The 18259-nt window shown below is 46.0% G+C and overlaps 1 long non-coding RNA gene across 1 annotated transcript in view; it reads left to right on the forward strand.

Moving 5' to 3' along the window:
• LOC118967543 (uncharacterized) overlaps positions 1-13622 on the forward strand; it is a 37638-nt gene extending 24016 nt beyond the window's left edge. Inside the window, exons 3-4 of the long non-coding RNA XR_012126638.1 lie at positions 675-807; positions 3223-13622. This is a non-coding gene — a long non-coding RNA (uncharacterized lncRNA). The remainder of the gene's footprint in view (positions 1-674; positions 808-3222) is intronic.
• Positions 13623-18259: the final 4637 nt, after the last annotated feature.

Raw genomic sequence — 18259 nt, forward strand, 5'->3', positions numbered from 1 at the left:
AAACGCTTCTCTGGGTCTTCACTTCCTTTTGAAGTCTCCTCTATCACATAAAAGCTATGAATAAATGGGTGCACTTTTCTCTGGTTAATCTTTGTCAGTTTAGTTTTCAAATCCAGCAACCCTCAGAGGGTCAAGAATAACTCCCCACCCCCTGCAGTGGTCGCAGTTGATACTAAGCACAGCACTCTACAGTGGGCATCATTCTATCATTCAGATGAGGAAAGTGAAGCTCCAAGCATTTACATGACTGGCCTAAGGTAGGGCTGCCAGACTTGGGGTAAAAACACAGGGTATAGTTCAGATGATAACAAAAAATATTTTAATATAGGTATGTCCAAAAAATTATTTGTTTTCTGAAATTCAAATTTAACTTGTGTTTGTCAGGCAACTTTAGACCAAAGTTCCAGTTCTGGTGTAAGACCGGCTTCTTCTCCGAGCCCAGGGCTCTTTCCACCACCCCAGTGCGGATGCCCACAACTCCCCACCCAGAACTGTGAATGGACAGTTATAGAAACTGCCTCGGTCAGACCCTCAGATAGCAGTGGAAGCTAATACTTGTCACTACAGCCATATCAGCCTTTTAGTTGGAATCTAATCCATACACCTTGGGGTCAAACATTATAACATTCTTAATAAGTCACCTTAGTTTTTGTTCTAAATCCTCCTTATCCTAGGATAGTGGAAGCAGAACTTCCTGACCCTCTTCCTGTGATGTGCCACCATGAACACAGAAATGCAACAGAAAACATATATTGGTCTGTGCCTCATTCCTGATCCTGGGCTCCTAAATCCCTGGGAATTTCCTGGGTAAGAGTGTCTTTATACTAAGTAGGTGGTTCTGGGAGGGTTCTGCTCTGGTGTCTGACCGGCAGAAAGCCCACGCCATGATTAGAACCTTGGAATTTTCAGCCTCACCCCTCCATTCTCCAGCGAAAGGGGAAGTGATAAAAACGGAGTTAATAATAGGTCATACCAGTGTCTCCAAATATGGAGTTTGGAGAGCACAAATTTTTAGTCTTTATGAATAGAGTTACTGTGAAAAATTGCATGGTGGATTTTTTTGGGACAGTTTTTCAGAGCAGTCGTCTAAATACTGGTGACATAATTCTTGGATCCTAAGGTGAGACTTACCTTTTCAATGGTAAAATATTTTTTAATGGTTCTTTTCTGTTTTATGGATTTTTGTGTATCTTGAGTACAAATCCTTTATCAAATGTGTATTTTGCAAATATTTTTTACCACTGTGTGTCTTGTGTTTGGGTTCTGTGAACAAGATCTTTTAGAGTAGAAAATTTAATTCTATGAAGACCAAGAAATTGATTATTTTTCTTTTGTGGATAGGCTTTTGGTGCTGGGTGTTAAAAGTCAGCAAGGTTGTGTAGATTTTCTTGCTTTTACCTAGAATTTTATAATTTTGCATTTAATATTTGCCTATGGAGAATTGTGAGTGAATTTTGGTGTAAGTTGTAAAGCTGTGTCTCCCTTCAATTTCATTGTGTATGTTCTCCAACAAATTGTTTGGAGAAGACGTTAAGAAATTCGTGCCCACTGCGGTTTGAATTCCCAAAGTGTTGTGGCTCATCATTTTAGCCACGAGGCGGCGCCACCTCCTCTGAGCTGTGGCCGCTCCTCCCGTACCGCCCCCCGTGGCCCGCAGGCGGAGCCTGGGCTCTCATTGTGGACCCGCGCAGCGCACGTGCGTTCAGGTCGCGGGACTTTGCTTCTGGCGCTGAGGGGAGCCGGGATTCGTCCGGCTCCGCGGCGTCCCCGGGACCTCGCAGGCCGCGTCCGCAGTGACGGCTCGGTTTCCTCGGGACCCACATGAAGGAAAGGAGAGGAGAGGGTCCCCGTGCGCCGCGTGCCGAGCGCTCCCCTCCAGGGCGGGGGTAGGAAGGCCTGCGGCGGGGAACGGGGTCTTCTCGGAGTTTGGGGGCGAGGCGGGCGCGGGTGAGTTCGGGCTGCGGGTGCGGCGGACGGTGCTTGGGCGAGTTTGGGGCGCGGGTGAGTTTGCGCTCCGGGTGCGGAGGGCGGCGCGGCGGGGCCGGGGCGGGTGCGCGGCGTCCAGCGCGTCCCCAGGAGCCCGTGTCTGCGCGCCGCGCGCCCCGTGTCCCGTGCAGCGGGTGGATTGGCCGCACCTGTGGGACGCCCTCCGGCTCCAGGCGTCCTTCCAAACGAGGCTCTGAGACGGGAGTGTGGTCAAGGAACTTGGCTGCTGAGGCGGCCCGCTTATCGGGCCGCAGCCCTTGCTGTGCGCCGAGCACACGGGGAGGTTTCCTGGGAAGGCTCCCCATGGTGGCGGCCGCCTGGGAGGCCCCCGGGACGCAGCGCGGCACTGACCCAGCCCGACGACCGAGGGCGGCCCCCACCCGCGGCCTGGGTCCGGGGTCTTGTGAGCTGAGCTCCTTGGGCAGAGCGGGTTTGGGGGGGCGGAGGGCGTGGGCACCCGCGTCTGCTCTGGCTCCACGCGGCATCTCAGTTGCTGCAGCTCCGCAGTGTAGTGGGAGGTCAGGGTGCGGCGCCCCGGCTCTGCTTTCCCAGGATGGCTGTGTGGGGATTAGATCCAGACTGTAGGGTGTTTGCTCCGCTTCTGTGAGGAGTGCGACGGAGTTTCGGTGGGGGTCGCCCGGAGTCTGCACGTTGCTGTGGGCCGAGGGGACTTGTAATAACCTAACTCTTCCCGTCCATGTCTGCAGTGTCCACAGTTTTCGGAGCTCAGGCCTCCCACCTCCTTGGTTAAGTTTGTTTGTAGGTACCTGTAACTTCCGGGGAAAATTCCGGGCAAAATACTTTTGAACCGAGATCAGTCCACTTCTGCTCGCCAGTGTCTCTCAAAACCTGGCTGTGGATGAAGGGGCCCTGCTGAACTTATCCAGGCCAGATATGCCCTCGCTAGTCCTTATAATTACCTGTTGATATAGAGATGGACTACTTCTCTCCACCCCCTTGGAAACACCTGCTGATGTGGAGATTTAGTAAGGCCAGGTGAGAGATTCTGGAAATACTGCAATTTTACCCACAGCACTTTATTTTTTATTATGCACTTGTAAAAGGCATTGTTTTCTTAATCTCTCTGATGTTAGTTTTTAGTGAATCCAAGCAACCGACTTTTGTATGTTGGTTTGGTATCTTACAAGTTTATTGAATTCATTTTTAGTTCTAATTGGTCTTTGGTGGAGTAGGGTGGGAAACTGGAATTCTGAAATCCCACTGTTTGTACCCCAGGTCGTCCCAACGCCCAAGGCACAGTGGCTACAGGGGGTCGTCCCACATGCCTTCTAAAGATCCCTGGACCCCTGCAAGGTGAGTAGCGCCCCCTTCGTGTGAACTGGATGGGGAGGGCTTGGCCTCTCTTGACAGGGTATTATGTCTCCTCTGCTTTTCTTATGGTTGTTTTGCAAAGTAATTTACTTTCCAGCAATTTCAAACATACAGAAATCTTGCAGTGTCAGTACAGATTCTCTTTATACTGAATTTCCTAGCGTCTCACTTCACCACAGTGGCCACTAAACACAAAATGCTGGAGAGTTAACCCCAAACAGGGACATGCTTCCAGGAAGCTACCACCTGACTCCAAATTTAGGGAAGTATTAGGGTCTCCACATGATAATCCAATGCACAGACCCACCGCAGATGTCACCACCCAGCCCAGCTGTGTGCACACGTCTTTCTGTCCTGATGCAGTTTCCTTTTACTGGAACTGTTCATGAGACTTTACCTCAGTTGGGCTCTCCAGGACCTCACATAAGTGGGATCACATAGTACTTGTCCTTCTTTGAGGGGCACATTTCACTGAGCATAATGCCTTTGGTGTCCATGTAGCAGGTTCTAAAACTCCTTGTTTACTCCACTGTGTAGAGACCACATTGTTTTCATCTGTCTGGACATCTGGGTCATCTCCACCTTTTGGCTGTTGTGAATCATGCAGCTGTGAACATGGGTGTGCAATGTCTAAGTCCCTGCTTTCATGTCATTTGGATAAATGCCCTGAAATGGAATTGCTAATCATATGTTACTTCTGTGCTCGAGTTTATTGGGATGCCCTCCACACACACAGTTTTCAAAGCAGCTTTGGACCATTTTTCTTTATTTCTGTATTTGGCAGAATCATGCAGTTTATGGGTCAACCCTGTTTTGTTCATCCATTCACCCCGTTAAGGGCATTTGATTTGTTTCTACCTTTTTGCTGTGGTGAGCAGTGCTGCCAAGAACTCATGGGCCAGTTTCTGTTTGAATAGCTTTTTCATTTCTTTGGTATATATATCTAGGAGTGGGTGTTTACCCACAATTAGGTAATTGTATTATATATTATGAGGAAATGCCAAGCTGTTGTAGACAAGCTACATATTTTATATTTCCACAAGCAAAAGTTAGGGGCTCCAGTTCCTCTACATCCTTGGCAACACGTGATTTTGAATTTTCCTGAGTATGGTCATTGCTGTGTGCTTGCAGGGGGTGGTCACTGTGGCTTAATTTGCATTTCCATAGCAAGTACTGCTGTGTTCATATGCTTGTTGAACGTTTGTATGTCTTGCTTGGAATTTTTCATCCGCTTTAAACATTTGGGTGTTATCTTGTTGCCTTGTAGAAGTTTGTGGTGTTTTCTGGGTTACACGCTCTTGTCAGATGTACAATGTGGAGATATTTTCTTCCATTCTGTGGCTGTTTTTCATTTCTGGTTGGTGACTTTTGATGCAGAAAAGTTTTTAATTTGGGGGAACTCTAATTTATGCTTTCTTCCGTTGCTTGTCCTTTGGTGTCAGATCTGAGAAACCATGGCTAAATCCAAGGTCATGAACGTTTATCCTCATGTTTTCTTCTAGAGTCCATACTTTTACCTATTATGTAAGCCCTTTGTTTTGAGTTAATTTTTGTATGTGACATGAGTTAAGGGTTCAGTTTCATTCCTCCGTACATGGACAGTCATTTGCCCAGCACTGTTTGCTGAAAAGACCATTTTTTCCCTAATTTAATGTTGTCCACCCTTGTTAGAAAGCAATTGACTGTAGATGGTTGGGGTCACTTCTGGGCTTTCCACTCAGTTTTGTTGATCTATACATACAGTTGACCTTTGACAACATGGGGTTTTGTGTAGCTGACATCCCACAGAGTCAGAATCCACATAAAATATCTCACTCCCCCAAACTTAAGTATTATCCTAAATCTGATTGCCTATTTTGACTGAAAGAGTTACCAATGATATAAACAGTCAATTAACACATATTTTGTACATGATACATGTTTTGTGCTGTATTCTAACAGTAAGGTAAGCTAGAAAAAAGCAAATGTTTCAAATCATCTTAAGCCTTTAAACATTTTTTCTACATATTTGTGGAAAATAATCCCCTCAAGTGGACCTGGGCAGTTCACACCCCTGCTGTCCATGGGCCAACTGTGTATGTTTATGCCAGTGTCACAGTGTTTTATTTACTGTTACTTTGTACTAAGATTAGATATTGGGGGCTATGAGCCTTCAGCTTCTATTTTCTTTGTTAAGGTTGTTTTCAAGGGCTCTTTGAGTTCCCTTGAAATTCCACGTGTCAGCATCAGCTGGTACATTATAGCCTGTGAATTTTCAAAGAAATCACATTGACTCTGTAGGTTGCATTTGTGTCATTGCCACCCTAACAGTATTTAAGTCTTTCCATCAACATGAGTAGACTTTACATGTATTAAATCTTTCTTAGTTTTTAAATTATCAATGTTTTATAATTTTCAATATACATTTGCACCTTAAGTCTATTCTTAGTATTTTATTAATGTTCACATTATTTAATGTGGAATTTTAAAAAAGACAGGCTTCTCCTCTGAGCACAAGGCTCTTTCCATCACCCTGGGGGAGGGGCCTTCACTCCCCACCCAGAGCTGCAAATGGACAGTTAGAGACACAGCCTCTCAGACCCTCAAATAGCCGTGGAAGCTGATACTTGTCACTATAGGTAAATCGGCCTTTTATTTGGAATCTCAGTCTGTACATCTTGGGGTCACACGTTATACATTATATTTTTGGTATACCTGAACTTAATTTCTGTTTTAAATCTTCCTTCTCCTGGGATAGTGGAAACACGACTTCCCAGCCCTCTCCCTGGGATTAGCCACCATGAACATGGAAGTACAGTAGAAAAAATGTATGTTGGTCTGTGCCTCAATCCTGACACTGGGCTCCTAAAGCTCTGGGGATTTCTTGAGTAAATGTGGCATCTTTTGTTCTAAGTAGGTGGTTCTGGGTGGGTTCTTCTGGGTGTCTGACAGGCAGAAAGCCCAAGCCATGATTAGAAGCTTGAGATTTTCAGCCTCACCCCTCCATTCTCCAGAGAAATGGGAGGAGATCAAAATGGAGTTAATAATACGTCATACCAGTGTCTCAAAATATGGATTTTGGAGAGCTTCCAGGTTGGTGAATGCATCTATGTTGCGTACTGGGAGGGCGATGCATTCCAACCCCACAGGGAAGACTGAAGCCTTCTGCTGGCCCAAGGCCTATGCCTTCATATTCCCAAAGAAGCTGTTAGAAACCATTTCTCACATGGGGTAGACGTGTAACCTCTAGTGATCAAGGCACCAGCTTCACTGGGCAAATCACTGTACAAGTTGTAGTGAGATGTAATGGATGTACCCCAATTTGCCAAAGCATTCATCTGCTGAAACACATCCTGAGTTCTTTAAGTTTTTAGCCTTTATGAACAGAGCTATTGTGTAAAATTGCATGGTGGCTTTTGTTGAGGCATGGTTTTTCAAAGTAGTTGTCTAAATACTGGTGATGTAATTCTTGGATGTTAAGGTGAGACTTTTCTTTAAATTGTAAAATATTTTTATGGCTCATTTTTGTTTTATGGATTTTTGTATATCTTGAGTACAAATCCTTTATCAAATATGTATTTTGAACATATTTTCTTTCAGTTTGTGTCTTGCATTTGCGTTCTCTGAGAAAGGTCTTTTAGAGTAGAAATTATAATTCTATAAAGGCCATGTGATTTTTTTCCTTTTGTGGGTAGACCTTTGGTTTTGGGTGTTGAAAGTCTTCAAGGTTGTGTAGATTTTGCTTTTACCTACAAATTTTATAATTTTGCATAAGAAATTTGCCTATGGAGAATTTTTTTAATGAGTGTCCCATTAAAAAAATTTTTTTAAATTAAGGTATTATTGATATACACTCATGTGAATGTTTCACATGAAAAATCACTGTGGTTACTACATTCACCTGTATTATCGAGTCCCCCCTGTACCCCATTGCAGTCACTGTCCATCAGTGTAGTAAAATGCCACAGAGGCACTACTTGTCTTCTCTGATCTACACTGTCTTCCCCGTGATCCCCCACATCATGTGTGCCAATCATAATACCCCTCAATCCTCTTCTCCCTCCCTCCTCACCTGCCCTCCCCCAACCTCCCCTTTGGTTAACTGCTAGTCCCTTCTTGGAGTCTGTGAGTCTGCTGCTGTTTCGGTCCTTCAGTTTTACTTTGCTGTTATACTCCACAAATGAGGGAAATCATTTGGTATTTGGCTTTCTCCACCTGGCTTATTTCACTGAGCATAATATCTTCCAGCTCCATCCATGTTGTTGCAAATGGTAGGATTTGTTTTTTTCTTACAGCTGAGTAGTGTTCCATTTTTGATGGGAGCAATGCTACTCAAGCTGTGTAGCAAAGCTCAGGCTGGAGAAAGACCCCCCACAAGTCAAGGGCCTTCACAGCTGGCTCCCTCTATTACCCACCTTGATTTTGTTATTCTCCATTATACTATTGGCTTTGTGTTTGCTTGCATTGTTGCCAAGGGCTAAGCTAACCTTTGCTAAGCTGCACGGAAAGGAGGAGAACGTAAACTTCCCAGAAGCTTTTCATGATAGTGGTCCTGAAAAATAGAACATGCAGAGGCCAGATGGCAATCTTGGCATAGAATACCAAAACCTGCAGGTAGCTAGTCAAACACTGACTACCCCATCTCCACCTAAGTGGGAATGCCCCTCTTTTTTGTAATGCTAGTGAAATTAGTGATGAAGAGTTTTATAGGAAAATTAGAGAAATAGAGTTATAGGGGAATACTGAATGGAATAACCCTGTTTGACACTTAATCTTCTCATGTTTTCTTCCATCTGCTACTTCTATAGTTTTTCTTCTTCCTTCCTAATTACAGCCCTTTACTAGAATTTGTGCCTCATACATGAAATTACCAAGTACCATAATTCTTCCAAGTGATAAGAATATCTCAAGACAAGTGCTGGGCATAGAAGCCATGGGGCATAAATCTGCAAAGAAGTGAAAAGCTAACATTTTCAAAGAACATTGCTTCTCTCTCACTTACCAGCTTTACATCTCCCTGTATGGCCCTGGAAGATGGCTGATTAGTCAGAGGTGGGTAAGATTCCTCAAGGGAGGAACAACCTAAGACAGGCACAGTCACATGGGGGCCATCAGGTGAGAAAATGGGGGCCAACAGAGATGAGGCCTAGGACCTCACTCCCCAGTTTTGAGAGAAATCGTCTACACCTGTGGATGTTTTGTTGCTCTTGTCTGGCTTGGATTAATACCTGGTCTATAGGCACAAACCCGATCATCTACACTTGCCCTCTTACAGTTCTAAATCATGCTTTCTATCTTTATCTTGCATCTACCTATGATAGAATAAATATTCTGAGAAGATAAAGTGTACCCATTGCATTAAAAATATAGATGATCATACCTGCCTAGCTTACTGTGGTAGTGAGTGACCTGTCTTTCACCCTGAGCTGATAGACTCCATAGTCACTGCTACATACTGCATGCTCCTGTGGTCACATGCACTACCTAGAAACTGTGTAGCATAGAAACATAAAACAATAGAGTGCATGTTGCCAGAAAAAGTTTCGGTCAAGGAACAGAAAACGATCACCTAACACTTGACCAACCATGAATAGATTAGAAAGAAGAGAAAAGAGTAAAGCTTGCCTATACCTATTAATCAACTGCCTATACCAATTAATCAACAGAACAATAAAAAATAATCATATCCTTGTGCAAAATGGTATGAATAAAGTTGTCATCAGCACTTTGTCGAGAGACCACCTCCCTCTTACTGTGTGTCTTGTCTCTCCATGCACTGACTTCGTCTCATCCTTTTTAGCTTCACACCCTCCTGCTTGAGCTGGATTCCGGCACATTGTGTTTATGTACCGCACCTTCCTTACCCATTCATGTACTGATGGACACTTAGGTTGCTTCCATATCTTGGCTATTGTAAATGGTGCTGCAACAAATATAGGGGTGCATATGTCTTTTTGAATCTGAGAAATTATATTTCTTGGGTAAATTCCTAAGAGTGGAATTCCTGGGTCAATTGGTATTTCTATTTTTAGTTTTCTAAGGAACATGCCTATAGGGAATTTTGAGTTACTTTTGGTGTAAGTTGTAAAGCCTGTGTCTACTTCATTTCATTCCTTTTATTCTCAAAGTGGAGAAGACACAGGAAATTTGCGCCGATTGAGGCTTGAATTTCCAAAGATTTGTGGTTTATCAGTTTAGCCACAAGGGGGCACCACCTTTCCTGAGCTGTGAGCGCTGTCCTGCCCCACTCACCGTGACCCACAAGCCATGCCTCTGCCCTCTTTGTGGACCAGTGGGGTGCATGCCTGGTCAGGATGCAGGCCTTTTCTCCTGGCTCTAACTGGTGCTGGAATTGCTCTGGCTCCCCTGTGGCTCCATGACACCGTGGGCCGTGTCCACAGTGACAGGTCGGTTTCCTGAGGACCTGCAGTAGGGAAAGGTAAGGAGAAGCTTTCTGTGCATTGCCTGCTGAGCGCTCCTCTTCAGGGGCCAGGGGAGGAAGGCCTGCGATGGGGAACGGGGTCTTTGTGGAGCCTGGGCTTAGACAGGTGTGGCTGAGTTCAGGGTGTGGCGGGCGGCACTCAGGGCAAGTTTGGGCCTGGGCTGAGACTGGGCCGGGGCGGGTGTGTGGCATCCAGCGCTTCCCCTGGAGTCCGTGTCTCCGCGCTGTGCACTTCGGGCTCCAGGCTGCAGGTGTCCTTCCTAATGAGACTCTGTGATGGGAATGGGGACAGAGGGGACTTGGCTGCTTAAGCAGCCCACTTACCTGGGCTGCATCCCTTTCTGTGCACCCAGCACATGAGGCAGTTTCCTGGGAAGGGTCCCTGAGGTGGGATCTGCCTGGGAGGCCCCCCAGGCACAGCATGGCACTGACCCAGCCTGGCTCCCTGAGGGCGGCCCCCACCCATGGGCTGCGCTGGGGGCCTTATTGAGCTGGTTCTTCGGGCTGAGCAGGTTGGGGGATGAAGGGTGCCTTGTGTCCTGTTTCCACACCTGCTTCTGCTTGGGTGCCACACGGGGTCTCGGTTGCTACAGGTCCACAGTGTAGTGGGAGGTCAGGGCATGATGCTCGGGCTGTGCTTTCTCAGGATGGCTGTGGGGATGGGGTCCTGTGTGGTTCCATTCAGCCTGTTGGGTGTTTGGTTCTGTGTGAAGTGCGGTGGAATTTCGGTGGGGGGTCCCACAGTGTCTGCAGGTTGCTGTGGGTGGATGGAACTTGTAATAACCTAACTCCTCCCGTCCAAGTCTGCAGTGTCCACAGTGTTCAGAGCTTAGGCCTCAAGCCTCCCGCCTCATTGGTTAGGCTTGTTGTTAGGTACTTTATTCTTTATGATGCAGTTGTAAAGGGCATTGTTTTCTTAATCTCTTTCTGATGGTTATTGGTGAACAGAAGCAAACAACTTCTGTATATTGATTTTGTATCCTGTAAGATTATTGATTTTATTTTTAGCTGTAACAGGTTTTTGGTGGAGTGGTGTGGATATTGGAATTAAAAAATCCCACTGTTCCACTCCAGGTCGTCCCAACAACCAAGCCCAGTGTCTGCAAGGGAATTTTACCACGTGTCTTGTAGTGACTCTCGCAGGCTGAGTAGCGGTCCACTTCGGGTGAACCGAATGGGGAGGGCTTGGCCTCTGTGACCAGGTGTGATGTCTGCTCTGCTTTTCTGGTGCAGGACTGACATGGTTGTTCTGCAAAGTCATTTACTTTCCAGCCATTTCAAGCACACAGAAAACTTGCAGTGTCAGTACAAACACTCTTTACACTAAGTGCTCCATGGTCCCACTTTACCACACCCACCACTTCACACAAAATGCTCTTGGCCTCTACCCCAAATAGGGAGCCACCACCTGAACCTAAATGAGGGAAGTATTTGGGTCTGTACATGATAATGCAGTGTGTAGACCTCACACAGCTGTTTCCACTTACCCCAGCTGTGTGCAAATGTCTTTCCATTCTGATCCCATTTCCTTTTTCTGGAACTGTTCCAGAGATTTTAGCTCAGATGGGCTCCACCAGATCTCACATAAGTGGGATCACATAGTATTCATCCTTCTGTGACTGGTGCATTTCCCTGAGCAAAATGGCTTTAGGGTCCATCCATGCAGCAGGTGCCAGGACTCCCTTGTTCACTATGTGGAGACCACACTTTGTTCATCCATTTGTCTGTGGACACATGGGTCTTCTCCACCTTTTAACCATTGTGAGTCATGCAGTTGTGAACATGGGTGTCCAAATATCCAAGTCCCTGCTGTCATGTGGTTTGGGCAGATGCCCTGAAATGGAATTGCTGCTCATACATCTACTGTATGTTCAAGTTTCTGGGGACGCCCTCCCTCCTCCCCATACTGTTTTCAAGAAGGCTGTGGACCGTTTTCCTTTGTTTCTTTATATGGCAGAAAAATGCAGTTTATGGATCCACCCAGTTTTATCTATCCATTCATCCCTTGATGGGCATTTGAGTTGTTCCTGACTTTTTGCTGTGGTGAACAATGCTGCCAAGAACTCATGGGCCAGTTTCTGTTTGAACATCATTGTCATTTCTTTGGGGTATTATCTAGGAGTGGCTGTTTACCCACAATTAGGTAATTGTATTATATATTATGAGGAAACGTCAAGCTGTTGTACACAGACTGCACATTTTACATTGACCCCATGCAAAGGTAAGGGGCTCCAATTCCTCTGCAACCTTGGCAACATGTGATTTTCAGTTTTCCTGATTATAGCCATTCCCATGTGTATGCAGGGAATTCTATGTGACACCTTTCCATGTGCTTGTTGAGTGTTTGTATGTCTTGGAGTCTCTCATCCATTTAAAAAATTGGGATGGTGTCTTGTTGCACTGTACAAGTTTGTGGTGTATTCTGGATAACAGGCTCTTGTCAGATGTACAATGTGCAGATATTTTCTTCTTTTCTGTGACTGACTTCACTTCTTGGTTGGTATCTTTTGATGCAGAAAAGATTTTAATTTGGAGGAAATTAATTTATTCTTTCTCTGGTTGCTCATACTTTGGTTTCACCTCTGAGAAACCATAGCTAAATCCAAGGTCGTGAACATTTATCCCCATGTTTTACATATTACACATACACCCTTATGTATTTTGAGTTAATTTTTGTATGTGATATGAGTTAGGGTTCATTTTCATTCTTCTGCATGTGGACAGCTGGTTGCCAAGCACTATTTACTGGAAAGACACTATTTCTCCATAATTTAATATTGTCCACCCTTGTCAGATATCAACTGGCCATTGGTGGTTAGGGCCATTTCTGGGCTTTCCATTCAGGTACGTTGATCTGTATATAACCCTTGAACAACATGGGGGCTAGTGGTGTTGACACCCCACAGAGTCCCAATATACATAAAACATTTGACTCTGCCAAAACTTTGTTATCCTAAAACTGCCTATTTTGACTGGAAGACGTAGCAATAATATAAACACTTGATTAACAATATTTTGTGCATTACACATATTATTTCCTGTATTCTTACAGAAAAGTAAGCTAGGGAAAAGGAAATGTTTCAAATTGTTGACAACATTTTTCCAATATATTTGTGGGGAAAAAATCTGTTTAAGTGGACCTGTGGAGTTAACATGCCTACTACCAAGTGTCAACTGTGTATCTTTATGACAGTGTCACAGCGTTTCATTTACTGTTAACTTTGTACTAAGATTTGGTTTTGGGAAGCCTGTGCCTCCAGCTTTGATTTTCTTTTTCAAGATTCCTTACAAGGGCTCATTGGGGTCCCTTGCAATTTCATATGTGACAGGATCAGTTGGCACATTTCTTCCCAAAACGCGTTGGGACTTTTCATAGGAACCACATTGATTCTGTAGGTTGCATTTTTGCCATTGCCATCTTAGAGATACTAAGTCTGCCATCACCACAGCAGGACCTTACATTTATTGAGCTCTTCTTTATTTTTCCTATTATCACTGTTTTATAATTTTCAATGCATAATACTTGCACTTTAATTAACTCTGTTTCCAAGTATTTTATTAATGTTGATATTGTTTAGTAGAGAATTAAAAATTCCTTTTGTGAGTGTTCATTGCTAATGTATACAAAGAAAATATGTTTGCGTAATGTTCTTTTTCCTTGTAACGTCGCTTAGTTAATTTAGAAGCTTACATTTGGAATATAAGTGTTCAGAGCATTGGGATTTTATAATGTAGATATTTAGGATTAAAATAATGCCTAATATATAAGACATGGAGGATTAGAACAGTGAAGAGTAGGTTCCATCATAGGGGTTTTGTTTGAAATCAGACAATAGGAAAAGAAGGGGTTAGAAATATGGATAGGGTATGGGAACCGGGTAGGAAAAGGCGTAGGGAACGGGTTAGGGTTAGGGTTAGGGAAAGGCTTAGGGTCAGGGTTAGGGTTAGGGAACGGGTTAGGGTTAGAGTTAGGTAACGGGTTAGGGTTAGGGTTAGGGTTAGGTAACGGGTTAGGGTTAGGGTTAGGTAACGGGTTAGGGTTAGGTAACGGGTTAGGGTTAGGTAACGGGTTAGGGTTAGGGTTAGGGTTAGGGTTAGGGTTAGGGTTAGGGTTAGGGTTAGGTAACGGGTTAGGGTTAGGGTTAGGGTTAGGTAACGGGTTAGGGTTAGGTAACGGGTTAGGGTTAGGTAACGGGTTAGGGTTAGGGTTAGGTAACGGGTTAGGGTTAGGGTTAGGTAACGGGTTAGGGTTAGGTAACGGGTTAGGGTTAGGGTTAGGGTTAGGGTTAGGGTTAGGTAACGGGTTAGGGTTAGGTAACGGGTTAGGGTTAGGGTTAGGTAACGGGTTAGGGTTAGGGTTAGGGTTAGGGTTAGGTAACGGGTTAGGGTTAGGGTTAGGTAACGGGTTAGGGTTAGGGTTAGGGTTAGGGTTAGGTAAGGGGTTAGGGTTAGGGTTAGGGTTAGGGTTAGGGTTAGGGTTAGGGTTAGGGTTAGGTAACGGGTTAGGGTTAGGTAACGGGTTAGGGTTAGGTAACGGGTTAGGGTTAGGGTTAGGGTTAGGGTTAGGTAACGGGTTAGGGTTAGGTAACGGGTTAGGGTTAGGTAACGGGTTAGGGTTAGGTAACGGGTTAGGGTTAGGGTTAGGTAACGGGTTAGGGTTAGGGTTAGGGTTAGGGTTAGGGTTAGGGTTAGGGTTAGGGTTAGGGTTAGGGTTAGGGTTAGGGGTTAGGGTTAGGGTTAGGGTTAGGGTTAGGGTTAGGGTTAGGGTTAGGGTTAGGGTTAGGGTTAGGGTTAGGGTTAGGGTTAGGGTTAGGGTTAGGGTTAGGGTTAGGGTTAGGGTTAGGGTTAGGGTTAGGGTTAGGGTTAGGGTTAGGGTTAGGGTTAGGGTTAGGGTTAGGGTTAGGGTTAGGGTTAGGGTTAGGGTTAGGGTTAGGGTTAGGGTTAGGGTTAGGGTTAGGGTTAGGGTTAGGGTTAGGGTTAGGGTTAGGGTTAGGGTTAGGGTTAGGGTTAGGGTTAGGGTTAGGGTTAGGCTTAGGGTTAGGGGTAGGGTTAGGGTTAGGGTTAGGGTTAGGGTTAGGGTTAGCGTTAGGGTTAGCGCTAGGGTTAGGGTTAGGGTTAGGGTTAGGGTTAGGGTTAGGGTTAGGGTTAGGGTTAGGGTTAGGGTTAGGGTTAGGGTTAGGGTTAGGGTTAGGGTTAGGGTTAGGGTTAGGGTTAGGGTTAGGGTTAGGGTTAGGGTTAGGGTTAGGGTTAGGGTTAGGGTTAGGGTTAGGGTTAGGGTTAGGGTTAGGGTTAGGGTTAGGGTTAGGGTTAGGGTTAGGGTTAGGGTTAGGGTTAGGGTTAGGGTTAGGGTTAGGGTTAGGGTTAGGGTTAGGGTTAGGGTTAGGGTTAGGGTTAGGGTTAGGGTTAGGGTTAGGGTTAGGGTTAGGGTTAGGGTTAGGGTTAGGGTTAGGGTTAGGGTTAGGGTTAGGGTTAGGGTTAGGGTTAGGGTTAGGGTTAGGGTTAGGGTTAGGGTTAGGGTTAGGGTTAGGGTTAGGGTTAGGGTTAGGGTTAGGGTTAGGGTTAGGGTTAGGGTTAGGGTTAGGGTTAGGGTTAGGGTTAGGGTTAGGGTTAGGGTTAGGGTTAGGGTTAGGGTTAGGGTTAGGGTTAGGGTTAGGGTTAGGGTTAGGGTTAGGGTTAGGGTTAGGGTTAGGGTTAGGGTTAGGGTTAGGGTTAGGGTTAGGGTTAGGGTTAGGGTTAGGGTTAGGGTTAGGGTTAGGGTTAGGGTTAGGGTTAGGGTTAGGGTTAGGGTTAGGGTTAGGGTTAGGGTTAGGGTTAGGGTTAGGGTTAGGGTTAGGGTTAGGGTTAGGGTTAGGGTTAGGGTTAGGGTTAGGGTTAGGGTTAGGGTTAGGGTTAGGGTTAGGGTTAGGGTTAGGGTTAGGGTTAGGGTTAGGGTTAGGGTTAGGGTTAGGGTTAGGGTTAGGGTTAGGGTTAGGGTTAGGGTTAGGGTTAGGGTTAGGGTTAGGGTTAGGGTTAGGGTTAGGGTTAGGGTTAGGGTTAGGGTTAGGGTTAGGGTTAGGGTTAGGGTTAGGGTTAGGGTTAGGGTTAGGGTTAGGGTTAGGGTTAGGGTTAGGGTTAGGGTTAGGGTTAGGGTTAGGGTTAGGGTTAGGGTTAGGGTTAGGGTTAGGGTTAGGGTTAGGGTTAGGGTTAGGGTTAGGGTTAGGGTTAGGGTTAGGGTTAGGGTTAGGGTTAGGGTTAGGGTTAGGGTTAGGGTTAGGGTTAGGGTTAGGGTTAGGGTTAGGGTTAGGGTTAGGGTTAGGGTTAGGGTTAGGGTTAGGGTTAGGGTTAGGGTTAGGGTTAGGGTTAGGGTTAGGGTTAGGGTTAGGGTTAGGGTTAGGGTTAGGGTTAGGGTTAGGGTTAGGGTTAGGGTTAGGGTTAGGGTTAGGGTTAGGGTTAGGGTTAGGGTTAGGGTTAGGGTTAGGGTTAGGGTTAGGGTTAGGGTTAGGGTTAGGGTTAGGGTTAGGGTTAGGGTTAGGGTTAGGGTTAGGGTTAGGGTTAGGGTTAGGGTTAGGGTTAGGGTTAGGGTTAGGGTTAGGGTTAGGGTTAGGGTTAGGGTTAGGGTTAGGGTTAGGGTTAGGGTTAGGGTTAGGGTTAGGGTTAGGGTTAGGGTTAGGGTTAGGGTTAGGGTTAGGGTTAGGGTTAGGGTTAGGGTTAGGGTTAGGGTTAGGGTTAGGGTTAGGGTTAGGGTTAGGGTTAGGGTTAGGGTTAGGGTTAGGGTTAGGGTTAGGGTTAGGGTTAGGGTTAGGGTTAGGGTTAGGGTTAGGGTTAGGGTTAGGGTTAGGGTTAGGGTTAGGGTTAGGGTTAGGGTTAGGGTTAGGGTTAGGGTTAGGGTTAGGGTTAGGGTTAGGGTTAGGGTTAGGGTTAGGGTTAGGGTTAGGGTTAGGGTTAGGGTTAGGGTTAGGGTTAGGGTTAGGGTTAGGGTTAGGGTTAGGGTTAGGGTTAGGGTTAGGGTTAGGGTTAGGGTTAGGGTTAGGGTTAGGGTTAGGGTTAGGGTTAGGGTTAGGGTTAGGGTTAGGGTTAGGGTTAGGGTTAGGGTTAGGGTTAGGGTTAGGGTTAGGGTTAGGGTTAGGGTTAGGGTTAGGGTTAGGGTTAGGGTTAGGGTTAGGGTTAGGGTTAGGGTTAGGGTTAGGGTTAGGGTTAGGGTTAGGGTTAGGGTTAGGGTTAGGGTTAGGGTTAGGGTTAGGGTTAGGGTTAGGGTTAGGGTTAGGGTTAGGGTTAGGGTTAGGGTTAGGGTTAGGGTTAGGGTTAGGGTTAGGGTTAGGGTTAGGGTTAGGGTTAGGGTTAGGGTTAGGGTTAGGGTTAGGGTTAGGGTTAGGGTTAGGGTTAGGGTTAGGGTTAGGGTTAGGGTTAGGGTTAGGGTTAGGGTTAGGGTTAGGGTTAGGGTTAGGGTTAGGGTTAGGGTTAGGGTTAGGGTTAGGGTTAGGGTTAGGGTTAGGGTTAGGGTTAGGGTTAGGGTTAGGGTTAGGGTTAGGGTTAGGGTTAGGGTTAGGGTTAGGGTTAGGGTTAGGGTTAGGGTTAGGGTTAGGGTTAGGGTTAGGGTTAGGGTTAGGGTTAGGGTTAGGGTTAGGGTTAGGGTTAGGGTTAGGGTTAGGGTTAGGGTTAGGGTTAGGGTTAGGGTTAGGGTTAGGGTTAGGGTTAGGGTTAGGGTTAGGGTTAGGGTTAGGGTTAGGGTTAGGGTTAGGGTTAGGGTTAGGGTTAGGGTTAGGGTTAGGGTTAGGGTTAGGGTTAGGGTTAGGGTTAGGGTTAGGGTTAGGGTTAGGGTTAGGGTTAGGGTTAGGGTTAGGGTTAGGGTTAGGGTTAGGGTTAGGGTTAGGGTTAGGGTTAGGGTTAGGGTTAGGGTTAGGGTTAGGGTTAGGGTTAGGGTTAGGGTTAGGGTTAGGGTTAGGGTTAGGGTTAGGGTTAGGGTTAGGGTTAGGGTTAGGGTTAGGGTTAGGGTTAGGGTTAGGGTTAGGGTTAGGGTTAGGGTTAGGGTTAGGGTTAGGGTTAGGGTTAGGGTTAGGGTTAGGGTTAGGGTTAGGGTTAGGGTTAGGGTTAGGGTTAGGGTTAGGGTTAGGGTTAGGGTTAGGGTTAGGGTTAGGGTTAGGGTTAGGGTTAGGGTTAGGGTTAGGGTTAGGGTTAGGGTTAGGGTTAGGGTTAGGGTTAGGGTTAGGGTTAGGGTTAGGGTTAGGGTTAGGGTTAGGGTTAGGGTTAGGGTTAGGGTTAGGGTTAGGGTTAGGGTTAGGGTTAGGGTTAGGGTTAGGGTTAGGGTTAGGGTTAGGGTTAGGGTTAGGGTTAGGGTTAGGGTTAGGGTTAGGGTTAGGGTTAGGGTTAGGGTTAGGGTTAGGGTTAGGGTTAGGGTTAGGGTTAGGGTTAGGGTTAGGGTTAGGGTTAGGGTTAGGGTTAGGGTTAGGGTTAGGGTTAGGGTTAGGGTTAGGGTTAGGGTTAGGGTTAGGGTTAGGGTTAGGGTTAGGGTTAGGGTTAGGGTTAGGGTTAGGGTTAGGGTTA

The sequence above is a fragment of the Manis javanica genome, chromosome 17 (genome assembly GCF_040802235.1).
Source record: "Manis javanica isolate MJ-LG chromosome 17, MJ_LKY, whole genome shotgun sequence".
NCBI classification, from domain to species: Eukaryota; Metazoa; Chordata; class Mammalia; order Pholidota; family Manidae; genus Manis; species Manis javanica.